Below are 17,749 nucleotides of genomic sequence, written 5' to 3' on the forward strand. Positions count from 1 at the left end.
CTTCCTGGTAACCATCACTGCCAGCAATGATGCAGGACCTATCGTGACGTCAAAATAGCCATGTGACCAGTCACATGTCTGTTATCTCATTGGTTACAGACTGGTCACATGACTATGACGCGTCATGTAGCACCTGCGAGTGCATCTATCCAGTACGCGGTGATCGTTTGTGTATCGCCATGTACCGGGGACATGCTCTGACATACGGTCAGGTTCCCGGTCTGCTTCCCCGTTCCGTTATAAACCGGCTGCCACAGCCGGTCGATAATGGAGACCCCCGTTGCTATAGTGGTGACGTCACCACCGTCAGTGGTGACGTCACCGCTCACAAGCAGCAGCTCGGGGAATAGCACCGCCTTCTTCCTATGCAGCGCTGATGTAGTAGAGCTGCATGTGTTGAAGGAGAAAGAAGACAGAAGAGCCGGATCGTGGAGGGATGCGAGGGAGTAATAAACATGGAGTCTCTAATGTGTCTGTGTATTTATTTCTATTAAAGTATTTTTTCTCTGTGTGGTGTCTTTTTTTAACCCTTTATTGGAGATTCTTAATGGCCGGGTCAAACTTGCCTGACATTAAGAATCTCTGGCTTAATACTAGCTAGTAAAACAAAGCCAGTATTAACCCTTATTACCCAGCAAGCTACCGTCACCAGGGCTGTTGGAAGAGTTGGATACAGCGCCAGAATATGGCGCTTCTATGAATGTGCCATTTTCTGGGGCGGCTGCAGATTGCAGTTCACAGCAGAGGCGCCCAGAAACCTCGGGCTAACCTGTGTTGCGGATTCCAATCCCCAGCTGCCTAGTTGTACCTGGCCGGACACAAAAATATGGCAAAGTCTACGTCATTTGTTTTTTAATTATTTCATGAAATAAGTGAAATAATTAAAAAAAACAGGCTTCCCTATATTTTTAGTTCCCAGTCGGGTACAAATAGGCAGCTGGGGGTTGGGGGCAGCCCGTAGCTGCTGGCTGTACCTGGCTAGCGTACAAAAATATGGCGAAGCCCACGTCATTTTTCTGGTGGGCAAAAAAACTCCTGCATACAGTCCTGGATGAAGGATGCTGAGCCTTGTAGTTCTGCAGCTGCTGTCTGCTCTCCTGCATACACTAGTGAATGGAGCACGCTGAGCCTTGTAGTTCTGCAGATGCTGTCTGCTCTCCTCCATACAGACAGACAGCAGCTGCAGAACTACAAGGCTCAGCATACTCCATCCAGGACTGTAAGCAGGACTTTTTGCCCCCCCAAAAAATTATTTAGGCTTCGCCATATTTTTGTATGCTAGCCAGGTACAGCAGGCAGCTACAGGCTGCCCCCTACCCCCAGCTGCCTAGGTACCCGGCTGGGAACCAAAAATATAGGGAAGCCCTTTTTTTATTAAATATTTCATGAATTTCATGAAATAATTAAAAAACAAATGACGTGGGCTTTGCCATATTTTTGTATGCTAGCCAGGTACAGCAAGCACCTACGGGCTGCCCCCAAACCCAGCTACCTATTTGTACCCGGCTGGGAACCAAAAATATAGGGAAGCCCTTTTTTTAATATTTCATGAAATAATTAAAAAACAAATGACGTGGGCTTTGCCATATTTTTTGTCCAGCCAGGTACAACTAGGCAGCTGGGGATTGGAATCCACAGCACAGGTTGGCTTGAGCTTTCTGGGCCCCTCTGCTGCTGATTGCAATCTGCAGCCACCCCAGAAAATGGCGCTTTCATAGAAGCACCATTATCTGGTGCTGTATCCAACTCTTCCAGCTGCCCTGGTGACGGGTGGCTTGCTGGGTAATAATGGGGTTAGGGCTAGCTGTATATTATCAACTGGCCCTAAGCCCGAAATTAATGGTGGCACGCCAATATTAGACATGGCCACCATGAATTTCTAGTACCGATAAAAAGAACCACAACACACAGAAAAATATTTTTATTATAAATAAAACACAACACAATTAGTGACTCCATCTTTATTGAAATAAAGAACCCCCCTCCGCAGTAATCCTGGGTTAAGGGTCCCGCGCCGTCCAATCCAGATCCAATATCATCTGATCGGTTTTCTGGAAGGCAAAGCGATCAGATGATGTGTCAGGTTCAAGGACCTGATTCACATGACACAGCAGCTGATTGTATAAATGGCTTTTATACAATCAACTGATGCATCAGTGCAAAAAAACAAAAAAACAAACTACACACTTCAGTGCAGACTCCTGTCCGACAGCATCAGCTGATAGTTTAGCCGGCCGGGCGGTAAAAACCGGCCTCACCGCTCGACTTATAGTGTCAGCTGATTCCGTCAAGTGACCGCATCAGCTGATCATCGCCAGGTCTGAGAAAGAGAGAGAGAGAGAAAGAAGAGAGAAAGAAGCAAAAGAGGAGAAAGAAGAGAAAGAGAGAAGAAAGAGAAAGAATAGAAAGAAGAAAAAGAGGAGAAAGAAGATAAAGTAGAGAAAGAAGAGAAAGAGGAGAAAGAAGAGAAAGTAGAGAAAGAAGAGAAAGAAAGGAGAGAGGGAAAGGAGAGAAAGAAAGGAGAGAGAGAAAGGAGAGAAAGAAAGGAGAGAGAGAAAGAGAGAAAGGAGAGAGAGATAGGAGAGAGAGAGAGAATGGAGAGAGAGGAAGAGAGAGAGAAAGGAGAGAAAGAAAGGAGAGAGGGAAAGGAGAGAGATAGAGGGAGAGAGAGCTCACAGCTGATATCCGGCTCCTCCCCTCAGTGCATAATTTAATTATATTTATAAATATATTATAAATATAATTTATTAAAAATAAAAAATTACCGGGTCTAGAACTCGTGACCTTATGCTCCCTAGGTGAGCACTCTATCCACTCAGCTATTGCTTCTAAGTCTCAGCTGACCATGTGATTCATTTAAAGCTATGTGAAGCTCATGCAGAGCACTCGTGTTCTGTAGCAGAGATGACAGTGTCGTGTGGATTACGTCGGACCTGGAGGGGTATTGGAGGATTTTAATAAAATGGTGAAACTGTGTTTTTTTGTCTTTTATGCAAAATAAAGGATTTTTCGTGGTGTGTGTTTATTTACTTTCACTTTATAAATAGATAATAATTATAATTTGAAATTATAAATAAAAAATAAAAAAATAAAAAAATGTCTTTATTTTCTAATCTTGAAGCCTGTTGTGCTGACTGAAGTCTCTGCTTCATTGCTACGGAGCCACTACATCCCGATAGAGCAGAGCTGAACTTGTCATGTGGATTACTTCGGACCTGGAGGGGTATTTTTGGGATTAATAAAGGGGTGAACCAGGGTTGGTTTTTTTGTCTTTTATTCCAAATAAAGTGTGTTTCTTTACTTTCACTTACAGGTTAATCATGGAAGGTGTCTCGGGGAGACGCTTGCCATGATTAAACTCATTATTACCCCAATTGCCACTGCACCAGGGCAATTCGGGATGAGCTGGGTAGAGTCCCAGGACTGTCGCACCTAATGGATGCGGCAATTCTGGGTGGCTGCAGGGTGATATTGTTAGAGTGGTGGGCTCCCCATACCATGGCGCTCTCCATCCTGACAATACCAGCCTCCAGCCGTGCGGCTTTATCCTGGCTGGTATCAAATATGGGGGAAACTGCATTTTTATTTTAATTTATTTATTTTAATGCACGATATAGACCCGCCCACCGGCGGCTGTGATTGGTTGCAGTGAGACAGCTGTCACTCAGCTTGGGGACGTGTCTGACTGCAACCAATCATAAGCGCCGGAGGGCGGGGAAAGCACGGAATAACTAATTGACTAATGAAGCGGCAGCCATTTTCTAAAGAGGAAAAGACGCCGCAGATTTGTGACAGCCGGGGAGCGAGACGCCCGTGATCGGTGAGTAGGGCGCTCCTGCGGTGTCACACATAGCGATGTGTGCAGCCGCAGGAACGACGAACAACATTGCTAATGAGAGGTAAACGATTTTTGGTTTTAGGACAACCTCTCCACGGCAAACGATTTTTGCCGCTTTTGCGATCGTTTTTGGTCGCACATAAGTGTCACACGCTGAGATATCGTTAATGACTAGAGATGATCAATGTTCGAGGTTCGAGGTTCGCCAATTTCATGTTCCAGTGATTTTGGGGGGTGCTCGAGATCGAACTCGAACTCGAGCTTTTTGCTAAAAGCTCGATAGCTCGAGTTACGTTCGAGAACGGTTCGATAAGCAAAACACCTAGCTATTTACTAGCTGGCTTTGCACTGTAATAGTGTGAGTCACTGTGATTCACGCTATTACCAAATTTCAGCGTATAGTGTGCGGGGGGGACGTGGTTTAGATCTGTGCTGCAGCTGAGTGCTAAGATAATGCCAATCGCCATTTTTTTTCCTTTTTTCCTAAGCGTGTGTGCAGTGGGGCGGGACAGGATGTCAGCCAATCACAGACACACACAGCTAAGTGTACTTTTTGCCAGACAAGCAAGGGCATGTGTCATAGGCTGTGAATGTCACATATCCTTGCCTTATAAATACGGCCATTTTCCCTCACGCCGCCATTATCTGACTTTTGCATGTGGGTGTTTCTCACGAAAAAAGTAATACAAGGAGAGCTCAAAACTGGTTCACAGACTAAAATCTCCTTAATTTAAAAATTATCAATTTTATTAACAGAAGCAATTAAAACACACTTCCACATTATATAGAAAATATTCATTGGTGCCATACAACAATTTCAAACATATATCCCCCTTATTTTTGTAGTCCTATGTGTTTCCCCAATTTAGGAGCAAGAACAAATGTCAGTAAGGCGCAATACAAAAATATATCCCTAAACAGTCCAATAGTCAAGGGTCCTACAGTCAAGATCCCTAAAGGCAGCACTTTACCCTAAATTAGTTGGTTCTGCATTGAGATATAATTCTGTATATACTGCCACTTCCTATATTAGTGAGGAGGCTGTCAACCTTCTACCCCTAATCGACCCGACGTGTTTCCCCTTCTAATAGCAGGTTCCTCAGGGGTCATCAAAAAGTAGTATAGAAAAATACAAATAATTTATACATTATCCTCCAATCATGTAGTGAATACAGACATAGTTTTTGTAATCTCCCCAAACAGAGTACATCAAACAGATGATCTTCAGATTGTACATATGACTATTATAGTCTCCTCTGGTGCTGGCATATCTTTAGACTCCACAAATTGCCAGGAAATACAGAGTTCCATAAAATATTAGCGTGGATGTTACAGAACAAAAATTTCTATTATAGAAATATTTTTCAGATTTTTGTCATCTCATTCTATTGTACAAATGACTATTATAGTCTCCTCTGGTGCTGGCGTATCTTTAGACTCCAAAAATTGCCAGGAAATACAGAGTTCCATAAAATATTAGCGTGGATGTTACAGAACAAAAATTCCTGTTATAGAAATATTTTTCAGATTTTTGTCATCTCATTCGGGACAGAGCTGTACGTTCTAGGTAAATGATGGTGTCACCTATTAATGACATGCCCATTCATAATTCCCCTTCAACAAGCTTTTTTCTTTTCTGTGTCAGTGTGGATGAATGGACTAGGGTCCCCTCAGGTTGCAATTGGTATGTCCGGTCCAAATAAATTTAAAACTTTTAAAACTACATACCAGCATGTAGTTGGGGCTCCCTGCAATGTTCAGAGCGTTCCCAGCCTCTGCAAAATCCATGTGGAGACAGCATTCATCCACACTGACACAGAAAAGAAAAAAGCTTGTTGAAGGGGAATTATGAATGGGCATGTCATTAATAGGTGACACCATCATTTACCTAGAACGTACAGCTCTGTCCCGAATGAGATGACAAAAATCTGAAAAATATTTCTATAACAGGAATTTTTGTTCTGTAACATCCACGCTAATATTTTATGGAACTCTGTATTTCCTGGCAATTTTTGGAGTCTAAAGATACGCCAGCACCAGAGGAGACTATAATAGTCATATGTACAATCGAATGAGATGACAAAAATCTGAAAAATATTTCTATAAGGCTCTGTGCGCACTGGGAAATGAAATTTCCTTGAGAAAATTCCGCATGCTCTCAAAGATTACCGCACCCGCGGTAAAAAAACGCGGGAAACCGCACCCGAAAACCGCATGCGGTTTGCCGCGGTTTGCTGCGGTTTTACAGCGGTATTATTCGCGGTATTATTCGCGGTATTGCCGCGGTTTTGCCGCGTGCGGGTTGGGATGTGCTTTATTGCATTCAATGCAATAAAGCACATTGAAAAAAAAAAAAAAAAAAGTCATTTAATTCTGAGATAGTAGATAGATAGATAGATAGATAGATAGATAGATAGATAGATAAAGAGACAGAAGAATAGATAGAGGGATATAAAGAGGGATCGCTGCATTTCCCACGGTCGGCAGTGAGTTCGCATTACCGGCCGTGGGAAATGACCGGTAATTACCTCTGCTGTCTGCTGCTTTCATTCAGCGCTGTGTCTGTGACAGTCGCGGCTGGATGTCAGCAGTGCAGGACGCCGGAGCCGGAGCTGTGGATTATGTCAGAGCTTTGCTTGGGGGGGGTTAATAAAATGGTGAACGAGGCTTGTTGGTTTTATTTAAAATAAAGGATTTTTCTGTGTGTGTTTTTTTCACTTTACTTACGGGTTGATCATGTCAGCTGTCTCATAGACGCTGCCATGATCAAGCCTGGGGTTAATGGCGGTGGTCCCCCATCACCATTAACCCCTTGTTATATTACCCTGACCGCCACTGCTACACGGCGGCAGGAAGAGCCGAGGACACTCCCGGTACTGCCGCATAATGAATGCGACAGTGCCGGGGCAGCTGCGGCTGATATTCTCGGCTGCCGGAGGGGGAGTGAGGCGGGGGACATTAACCCTGCCCCTCTCCCTCCCCAGCCTGAGAATACCGGGCCGCCGCTGTGTGCTTACCTCGGCTGGAAGGTAAATATGCAGCGGAGCCCACGTTCTTTTTTTTCTATATTTCCGTTTTCTTTCTATGTGTGTTCTATGTGTCTGTGTCTATGTGTTCTATGTCTGTGATGTGTGTCTGTGTGTGTGATCTGTGTGTGTTTACTCTCTGCACGGCTTCCTCTTCCTGTAATGACATCACTTCCCTGCAAAACCGCAAGCAAGTGATGCACATTACCGGAGGTAAACCGCAAAATACCGCAGGCAATAACGCAGGAAAACGCAGTGAACCGCACAGAATTTGCTGCCTGCGTTATTCCCTGCGGGATTTCACGATTAACATTGCAGTCAATGGAGTGAAATCCCGCAGCGATGTGCGGAAAAGAAGTGACATGCACTTGTTTTTGCTGCGGGATTCCCGCAGCAAAACATGCAGCTGTCAAATTCCGCCTAGTGCGCACAGGATTTTTTTTCTCCATAGGATTTGCTGGTGATTCACTGCAGAGATGTTATGAACATTTTCTGCAGCGAAACATGCAGCAAATCCGCGGAAAATCCGCGGCAAAATCCGGTAAGTGCGCACATAGCCTAACAGGAATTTTTGTTCTGTAACAACCACGCTAATATTTTATGGAACTCTGTATTTCCTGGCAATTTGTGGAGTCTAAAGATATGCCAGCACCAGAGGAGACTATAATAGTCATATGTACAATCTGAAGATCATCTGTTTGATGTACTCTGTTTGGGGAGATTACAAAAACTATGTCTGTATTCACTACATGATTGGAGGATAATGTATAAATTATTTGTATTTTTCTATACTACTTTTTGATGACCCCTGAGGAACCTTCTATTAGAAGGGGAAACGCGTCGGGTCGATTAGGGGTAGAAGGTTGACAGCCTCCTCACTAATATAGGAAGTGGCAGTTTATACAGAATTATATCTCAGTGCAGAACCAACTAATTTAGGGTAAAGTGCTGCCTTTAGGGATCTTGACTGTAGGACCCTTGACTATTGGACTGTTTAGGGATATATTTTTGTATTGCGCCTTACTGAAATTTGTTCTTGCTCCTAAATTGGGGAAACACATAGGACTACAAAAATAAGGGGGATATATGTTTGAAATTGTTGTATGGCACCAATGAATATTTTCTATATAATGTGGAAGTGTGTTTTAATTGCTTCTGTTAATAAAATTGGTAATTTTTAAATTTTTGCGTGTGGGTGACAGTCACCGCTCACGCTGCTGCTGCCGCCGCTCCTGCTGTGTGCGCTATAGACACAGCGCTGTAGAGATTAGGGACTGCTGTTTATTTCAGCCCTTTTCAGGGCTGATTTCCAGGCGCTCAGAGCTATAGCTGCTAGGCAGGTCCGTGCAAACGCTATATACAGCTTTAGATAACAGCGTCTGTGTACCTCAGCTCTGGGAATTCCTTGCTGCATTTCATCATTAGGAGGGATAGAAAGTGAGGCTTCCTTTCCTGTCCTGGTAGCCACAGAACCCGGCCACTGTACCCACCTGCCCACTTTTGCTACGCTATTTTTATAGCAAACAGTGCTTAAACTTAGTGGCATCCAAAAAGTGTCTGCTATACTAAATTAGTGTCCCACTGGTGCGAAGCAAGTTTCACCACCTCTGCCTTCTACCCTCCTGCACATTTTTGCTACGCTTTTTTTTATAGCATACAGTGCTGAAACTTAGTGGCATCCAAAAAGTGTCTGCTATACTAAATTAGTGTCCCACTGGTGCCAAGCAAGTTCGACCACCTCTGCCTTCTACCCTCCTGCACATTTTTGCAATGCTATTTTTATATCAAACAGTGCTGAAACTTAGTGGCATCCAAAAAGTGTCTACTATACTAAATTAGTGTCCCACTGGTGCCAAGCAAGTTCCACCACCTCTGCCTTCTGCCCTCCTGCACATTTTTGCTACGCTATTTTTATAGCAAAAAGTGCTGAAACTTAGTGCCATCCAAAAAGTGTCTGCTAAACTAAATTAGTGTCCCACTGGTGCCAAGCAAGTTCCACCACCTCTGTCTTCTACCCTCCTGCACATTTTTGCCACGCTATTTTTATAGCAAACAGTGCTGAAACTTAGCGGCATCCAAAAAGTGTCTGCTATACTAAATTAGTGTTCCACTGGTGCCAAGCAAGTTCCATCACCTCTGCCTTCTACCCTCCTGCACATTTTTGCTACGCTATTTTTATAGCAAACAGTGCTGAAACTTAGTGGCATCCAAAAAGTGTCTGCTATACTAAATTAGTGTCCCACTGGTGCCAAGCAAGTTCCACCACCTCTGCCTTCTACCCCCCTGCACATTTTTGCTACACTATTTTTATAGCAAAAAGTGCTGAAACTTAGTGCCATCCAAAAAGTGTCTGCTAAACTAAATTAGTGTCCCACTCGTGCCAAGCAAGTTCCACCACCTCTGCCTTCTACCCTCCTGCACATTTTTGCTACGCTATTTTTATAGTAAACAGTGCTGCCAGTTTTAGGACCATAGTTGCATTGTCAGGGATAGTCCGTGTTGGTTCTTCAGCTGTCAATAAATCTAGACCACCTCTGCAATCTACACCACCTCTCAATTTTTGCTACCACATTTTAAGTGTTCAATCTTGTCGCTAACAAAATTAGTGTCAAAAGGACAGATGCTGGTGGAAAGGGGAACAGGCGTGTTGGAAAAGGAAAAAAAGTTTGTGTCCGTGGGGAAGGTGGGAAAGGTACATTAACATCTGCTGAAGATAGGCCATCTTCCAGGAAAAGCAAGATGTCTATTACTTTACGTGAACAATCCGATATGCTCCCTTTTTTACGGAACAAAACAACTGGAACAAAGGTAGACGATGCACAAAAAAACCACATGCTTGAATGGATCTCAAGTACTACAACAAGTGGCCTCTCCTCCACCTCAACTTCAAAATCCAAAAAACAACATTGCTCTGAGTTGTCATCCCAATCGCACTTGCTGTCTTTCAGCTCTCAAGTTTCCACCCACCCTGCAGAGTATGGTGTAACAGAGATGGCTGAGTCTGCAGAGCTGTTCAGTCACACTATAGGCTGGGAATCAGAGGTCTTCTCCCAAGCTACAGTGAGTACAGACCAGGAAATGGTCTGCAGTGATGCCCAGAAGCTTTGTGAGTCAGATTCAGGTCCTGGTGACCAAGTTTCTGAGCATAATGTAGACCCTCATTCCCAAACTGTAACACCTGTTGGTGGAGACAATGAGGAACATACTGATGACGATGAGACGCAGATACCAGATTGGGATGACAACTTAACTATTCAGTCAGGGCAGGAAGAGGTTAGGTCTAGAGATGAGCGAACCGGTCGCGGTTCGGCTCGAGGTCGGTTCGCCGAACGGAGGTACCGTTCCAGTTCGGTTCGTCGAACGTTCGACGAACCGAACTCGAACTGCATAGGAAACAATGGCAGGCATTCACAAACACATAAAAACACCCTCAAAGGTGTCCAAAAGGTGACAAACAACTCACAACACAACACAAACACATGGGAAAGTGACAAGGACATATACTCATGCGAAAACAAAACAGATGGACAAGGAAAAAGAGGAGGACACACAGATATATGAGTATATGCAAGGAAACATCGATGCCATTACTGTGCAACTTGAGCCCTGCTCATTTTAGGCTTCCAATCTGGATAAATTGCCTGAGCTCGACACGTACGCCTTGGGGATCTTGTCGTGTCCTGCAGCCAGCGTTTTCTCGGAACCTGTCTTCAGTGCTGCTGGGGGTCTGCTGGCAGATAAGCACACGCGTCTGTCCACTGACAATGTGGACATGGCTCTCAGAAGACTTTTCTTCCCCTGGATCAGCCAGGGGACGGGAAAGGCACGCGTATTTTTGAGAGTGCTTCATGCAAAGCATCTATTTCATTTTGAAAAGGGGGATCAAGTGATGCCAGTCAAGTGGGGTGTGTGTGGCCCAATTAGTGGCAACGAGGGAGACTGTGGTTGGAGTCCCCTCGTTGTGTTTCTATAAGAACCAAGATGAACAAGTCATGGCTCTCAGAGGACTTTTCTTCCCCTGGGTCAGCCAGGGGACGGGAAAGGCACGCATATTTTTGAGAGTGCTTCATGCAAAGCATCTATTTCATTTTGAAAAGGGGGATCAAGTGATGCCAGTAAAGTGGGGTGTGTGTGGCCCAATTAGTGGCAACGAGGGAGACTGTGGTTGGAGCTCCCTCGCTGTGTTTCTAAAGGAACCAAGATGAACAAGTCATGGCTCTCAGAGGACTTTTCTTCCCCTGGGTCATCCAGGGGACGGGAAAGGCACGCATATTTTTGAGAGTGCTTCATTCAAAAGGGGGGTCAACTGATGCCAGTCAAGTGGGGTGTGTGTGGCCCAATTAGTGGCAACGAGGGAGACTGTGGTTGGAGTCCCCTCGCTGTGTTTCTAAAAGAACCAAGATGAACAAGTCATGGCTCTCAGAGGACTTTTCTTCCCCTGGGTCAGCCAGGGGACGGGAAAGGCACGCGTATTTTTGAGAGTGCTTCATGCAAAGCATCTGTTTCATTTTGAAAAGGGGGATCAAGTGATGCCAGTCAAGTGGGGTGTGTGTGGCCCAATTAGTGGCAACGAGGGAGACTGTGGTTGGAGTCCCCTCGCTGTGTTTCTAAAAGAACCAAGATGAACAAGTCATGGCTCTCAGAGGACTTTTCTTCCCCTGGGTCAGCCAGGGGACGGGAAAGGCACGCGCATTTTTGAGAGTGCTTCATTCAAAAGGGGGGTCAACTGATGCCAGTCAAGTGGGGTGTGTGTGGCCCAATTAGTGGCAACGAGGGAGACTGTGGTTGGAGTCCCCTCGCTGTGTTTCTAAAAGAACCAAGATGAACAAGTCATGGCTCTCAGAGGACTTTTCTTCCCCTGGGTCAGCCAGGGGACGGGAAAGACACGCGTATTTTTGAGAGTGCTTCATGCAAAGCATCTGTTTCATTTTGAAAAGGGGGATCAAGTGATGCCAGTCAAGTGGGGTGTGTGTGGCCCAATTAGTGGCAACGAGGGAGACTGTGGTTGGAGTCCCCTCGCTGTGTTTGTAAAAGAACCAAGATGAACAAGTCATAGCTCTCAGAGGACTTTTCTTCCCCTGGGTCAGCCAGGGGATGGGAAAGGCACGCGTATTTTTGAGAGTGCTTCATGCAAAGCATCTTTTTCATTTTGAAAAGGGGGATCAAGTGATGCCAGTCAAGTGGGGTGTGTGTGGCCCAATTAGTGGCAACGAGGGAGACTGTGGTTGGAGTCCCCTCGCTGTGTTTCTAAAAGAACCAAGATGAACAAGTCATGGCTCTCAGAGGGCTTTTCTTCCCCTGGGTCAGCCAGGGTACGGGAAAGGCACGCGCATTTTTGAGAGTGCTTCATTCAAAAGGGGGGTCAACTGATGCCAGTCAAGTGGGGTGTGTGTGGCCCAATTAGTGGCAACGAGGGAGACTGTGGTTGGAGTCCCCTCGCTGTGTTTCTAAAAGAACCAAGATGAACAAGTCATGGCTCTCAGAGGACTTTTCTTCCCCTGGGTCAGCCAGGGGACGGGAAAGACACGCGTATTTTTGAGAGTGCTTCATGCAAAGCATCTGTTTCATTTTGAAAAGGGGGATCAAGTGATGCCAGTCAAGTGGGGTGTGTGTGGCCCAATTAGTGGCAACGAGGGAGACTGTGGTTGGAGTCCCCTCGCTGTGTTTGTAAAAGAACCAAGATGAACAAGTCATAGCTTTCAGAGGACTTTTCTTCCCCTGGGTCAGCCAGCGGAGGCGAAAGGCACGCGTATTTTTGAGAGTGCTTCATGCAAAGCATCTTTTTCTTTTTCAAAAGGGGCATCAACTGATGTCAGTCAAGTGGGGTGTGTGTGGCCCAATTAGTGGAAACGAGGGAGACTGTAGTTGGAGTCCCCTCGCTTTTGAAAAAAGAACCAAGATGAACAAGTCATGGCTCTCAGAGGACTTTTCTTCCCCTGGGTCATCCAGGGGACGTGAAAGGCACGCGTATTTTTGAGAGTGCTTCATGCAAAGCATCTTTTTCATTTTGAAAAGGGGGATCAAGTGATGCCAGTCAAGTGGGGTGTGTGTGGCCCAATTAGTGGCAACGAGGGAGACTGTGGTTGGAGTCCCCTCGCTGTGTTTTACATGATTTTTGAAGGGCATGACATGCCTAAGAGGTTGAGTTTCATCATCTGCAACTTGTTGGCAACAGAAAGGCTGCCTTTACACCCTTTTGAGACCGAGGATTTTCGAGACCTTATGCCCATTGCAGTGCCCCAAGAGCCGATGGCCAGTCGTCACTCCTTCTCCAAGAAAGGCGTGCCCGCGCTACCACAGTAGGTCGCACACAACCTCACCGATTCCTTGAGAAACTCTGTGTGTGACAGGGTGCATTTCAACACAGATACTTGGACCAGTAAGCATGGACAGGGGAGTTACATGTTGCTGACTGGGCACTGGGTAACTATGGTGAGAGATGGAGAAGGGTTTGCTGTACAAGTCTTGCCGTCCCCACGACTTGTGTGTCAATCCTTCCTCTGTATGTACAAGTTCCTCCACTGCTTCTGCCTCGTCAACCTCGTGTGGGTCCTCCACCTCGGCCCAAACCCTGTGTGGTCAGGCCACCCTTCCTTGTAACTGCGCCCAAGGAATCCCACACACCTCCTTACTATGCTGGCAGCAGAGCTCAAGGCCATCAGGCGGTCAAATGTTTACTTTGAAATGTAGGGGAAATGTGAGACACCGCTGAGGAATTGTAGACGATTAGCTCTGGAAAATGAGACCGAGTTTCATCAATGGTTGTCTCCACTCAACCAGCAGTCAGGAAAGGTCGGGTGCGACAATGATGCAAACCAGTCTGCGACCCTTCTTTAGGGCAATGTGACACACGTGCCTTGTATGGCTCACGTGTTGAACCTGGTTGTCCAGCAATTTTTAAAACACTATCCCGGCCTACATGGCCTTCTGCAGAGGGCACGGTGTAACGCCTGCCTGGATCGACACACTCAGATGGGCTGTAAAGGATAGGCTAGAGGCAAGCCACTCACCAAGCTGGACACCCAGAACCCTGAAACCCTTTAACCCCTATACAGTGATTTGGAATTACACAGGGCCCAAGTTGATCAATACCTGTGGAAGGCTGCAGTTCCAGAGAATAGTAGTCATGCAGGGTCAAAAACATTAATTGAGGAAGAGGAACAGAATGGGATGGCCAGGACTTAATCAGAAAACAAGCATAGGTGAAATGCGGATCGGCCAACGAGGTACATAAACAGCAAGCAGGAAACGTAGTCAGGTAACAAGCACACAAACTCATAAAACTGAACTGGGGGTAACAGTAACAAGAGGTTCATAGCTTTGTCTGGCAGTGGTCTGCAGACTGGAGGGGCCTAAAAAAGGGTGTGGTGTCTTCCCATTGGGACCAGAGTACAAATTGATTGAGTGGACTACGTTGCTGACTTAACAGCCGTGTGCGGCAATGATGCAAACCTGTCTGCGGCCCTTCGTCAGGGCAATGTGACACACGGGCCTTGTATGGCTCACGTGTTGAATCTGATTCTCCAGCAATTTTTAAAATACCATCCCGGCCTACATGGCCTTGTGCAGCGGGCACGCTGCTATGTGCTCACTTTCATCCTTCGCACCCAGCAGCTCAACAACTTTCATCGCTCCGGAAGTCATAGGGTCTGGCAGTTAAACGCCGGAAATGCGATGTTCCGACACGCAGGAATTGGAATCTGCACATGTTGCAGCGTGTGTGGCAGCACCGCAGAACCCTGCTGAAATACGGTATGACGTATACCCTGGGCTAACTTGATCCAGAGGTGGTGCAGATCACGCTGCTGGAGTGGTGTCAGATCAAGGACCTATGCACCCTTCTACACAGTTTACAAATGTCGACGAAGATGTTTAGCACTGGCAATGCCATTCTCAGCGTGACAATTCTGGTCATCTACATGATGGAGCACACTGTAAGCATTATTCGGAGTCAGGTATTGGTCCAAGAGGAAGGTGAGGAAGTACAGGAGGAGTCATATGCAGAAGGGATAATAAGATCTACAAGGTCCATACGGTGAGCGGCACCTAGGCAGCAGTTATGGTGGTGGATAGGGATTAACAAGGGCACATAGTATCAGCAAAAATTGTTGAGGAAGGTGCAGGAGCCATGAAGAAATGGAGGACGAACTTGCGATGGGCATGGAAGACTCAGCAGATGAGTGAGAGCTTGCTCACATTTCGGTTGTGCGAGGTTGGGGGGAGAGGGCAGAGGAAGGAGGCACGATTCTCACCTCTCTGCCACCAACACACCAAGGACTTGGTTCTCCTGGATGCACAAGACATATGAGCGTCTTCTTGCTGCACTACCTACAACATGACCCTCGGATTTTACGAATTCGAAGTAATGCTAACTACTGGGTTGCCACACTGTTAGATGCCCGGTACAAGACAAAATTTGGTGAAATAATTCCTGCCATAGAAAGGGACGCACGTATACAGGAGTATCTGCAGAAGGTGGTACGCAATCTTAGATCTGCTTTTCCACTAAACACCAGTGCTGCACAGAGTGAATCTCAACGCTTTGTCATGGATAGGAGGAAATGGTCTTTTACTTGTCCACATCTGAGGGACCGAGGGCCGGCTGCTGTGCTGAGATGGCATTGAGTACGGTGTCCCTGCAGAGTTGCACTTTTGGTCATATACAAAATGAGTTGAAAAAGGACAGATGCTGGTGGAAAGAAGAACAGGTGTGTTGGAAAGGGGAAAAAAGTTTTTGTCCGTGGGTTTGGTGGTTAAGCAAAAGTAACATTTGATGAAGAAACATCATCTGTTACGGTGGGACTGGCAGATTTGGATAAGGTGGTATATACTATGTTACCGCTATATAACGAAAATAATAAGAAAAGAAAGAGAAAGGTATATATCCCCATCAGCAGTCAGTGTCCACCGTGCTCCCAGATGGAAAAGGAGAGGTTGGCAACTGGAAGGTTAGGTGGAGGATACAGAGCTGTGTGGCTATGAAACTAATAGTAGCCTGAACCAAGTTAGACGCCACTCGGATCTTGAGACTGGGAGCCCTGTTATCGTCACAGGGTCCACACGCCCACCCAGCCCAGGAACTCCCTGTTAACATCACAGGGGCCATTCAGTATGCTGACCGTGTGCATTGGGGCCACACCTGTGGACAGCAGGCGCATCAGCAGCAGCAGGCCTGTTAATGCCACTGGGCTGCACAAGCAGGACTTGTAGGACAGGAGCTGGTCTTAACCGTTCTGCATTACCAACTGTGGTGGTGGCCTGCATCGACGCCCTATCCCTGCCTACCTCTGGCCTAAAGCCGCAATGGGTTCAACACATGGAGGTGTGCTCTTTCGGAGCATAATAGAAGACTGCGCACCTCTTTGTTGTCTCCAGCCCCTTTTATAACCTGGGTCCGCCCCAAACCAGGGTGGACCACAATGCACCTCCTGGAGACAAAAGCAGAGTTATACGTCATGAGTGGCATAACTAGCGTCCTATTTGGAACCGCAACTTCAATGATGACCTCATGGCTGTCATGACCCAAACACCTCACCAGTCATCGCCTGACCATCAATAATGAGGTGACAAGTCATAGGGGCGGGCCTCTGCAAGCCATTTGGGAGTGGCCTGGCCACATCGTCAGGACACCTGATGCCCTGTGGTCTAAATGGGCCCCCCACATCAGGGGCAGGGCCAAAGAGTTCATTACCGGACCTAGTTTCTGATGCAGTAAGTGCCTGACCATGGTCAGTTGCATGAAATACAGTCTCTGAAAAAAGACTATCAGCTTTAGCATGGTTTCTAGGCACAACACAGGACTTAGACCCGGCACGGAGTGCAAGTACCTGTGCAAAGAGGCTTTTCGCACTAAGTGTGGGAGCATGCGCTGTAGCCCGAAATGAAGACTTAGCCTCAGGAATGGCACAGTCAGGCTGAGCATACTCACTAGGCGAAACACTGGAGTTAGGCTGCGGCTGGGGTAAATCGGCACACGCATGCGCACTAGCTGCCTCTCCACACTTAGACGTGGAGGAGAAAGCAGCCAGCTGGACAACCCGAGGCACAGGCCTAAATGGCAGCTGATGCCTGGGCGCAACAGGCTGCTTGCGTTTAAGGCGTCACCGTTTTGTAACAACAAATACCATCCAAAAGAACAGGTGTACTTCTTCCCATGGATACTCTGATATGATCCCTTTTTTCATGGACACGACCATCGCTAACAAATGTAGATGAGGCCAAAACAGCAGCTGCTTCAATGGATCTCAAGTGCTCCATAAAGTGGCCTCTCATCCACCTCAAGTTCAAGATCCCAAATACTCCATTCCTCTGTGGTGTCAACCCAATCGCACTTGCTTCCTAACAGCTCTCAAGTTTCCACCAGCCCTGCTGAGTATGGGGTAACAGAGATGGTTGAGTCTGCATAGCTGTTCAGTCACACTATAGCCTGGGAATCAGAGGTCTGCTCCAAAGTTGCAGTGAGTACAGACAAGGAAGTTATTATTATTTTTATTATTATTGATTTATAGAGCACCATTGATTCCATGGTGCTGTATATGAGAAGGGGGTTACATACAGAATAAATATACAAATAACTATAGACAGACTGGTACAGAGGGAAGAGGGACCTACCCTTGCTGGATTACATTCTAAAGGATTTTTGGGAGGAGACAGTAGGAGTGGTGTAGGTTGAGCGTCAGGTACGTATGGTGGTGGTGTCATTGAAGGTTATAGTCATTTCTGAACAGATGAGTCTTCAGATTCAGTTTTAAGCTTGCGGGTGTAGCAGATAATCTGACGTGTTGAGGTAGCGAGTTCCATGAGACAGGGGAAATGATCTGCGCAGATAACCAGAAGCTTTATGAGTGGGATCCAGGCCCCGATGAAGAAGGTGCTGAGCCTAATC

The 17,749-nt window shown here is 46.4% G+C and overlaps 1 protein-coding gene across 8 annotated transcripts in view; it reads right to left on the bottom strand.

The window, feature by feature from the left end:
* Positions 1 to 17,749, bottom strand: part of CTNND2 (catenin delta 2) — a 3,073,686-nt gene that overhangs the window by 879,476 nt on the left and 2,176,461 nt on the right. The window lies entirely within an intron of this gene.

Source organism: Anomaloglossus baeobatrachus, chromosome 6 (genome assembly GCF_048569485.1).
Source record: "Anomaloglossus baeobatrachus isolate aAnoBae1 chromosome 6, aAnoBae1.hap1, whole genome shotgun sequence".
Lineage (NCBI taxonomy): Eukaryota > Metazoa > Chordata > Amphibia > Anura > Aromobatidae > Anomaloglossus > Anomaloglossus baeobatrachus.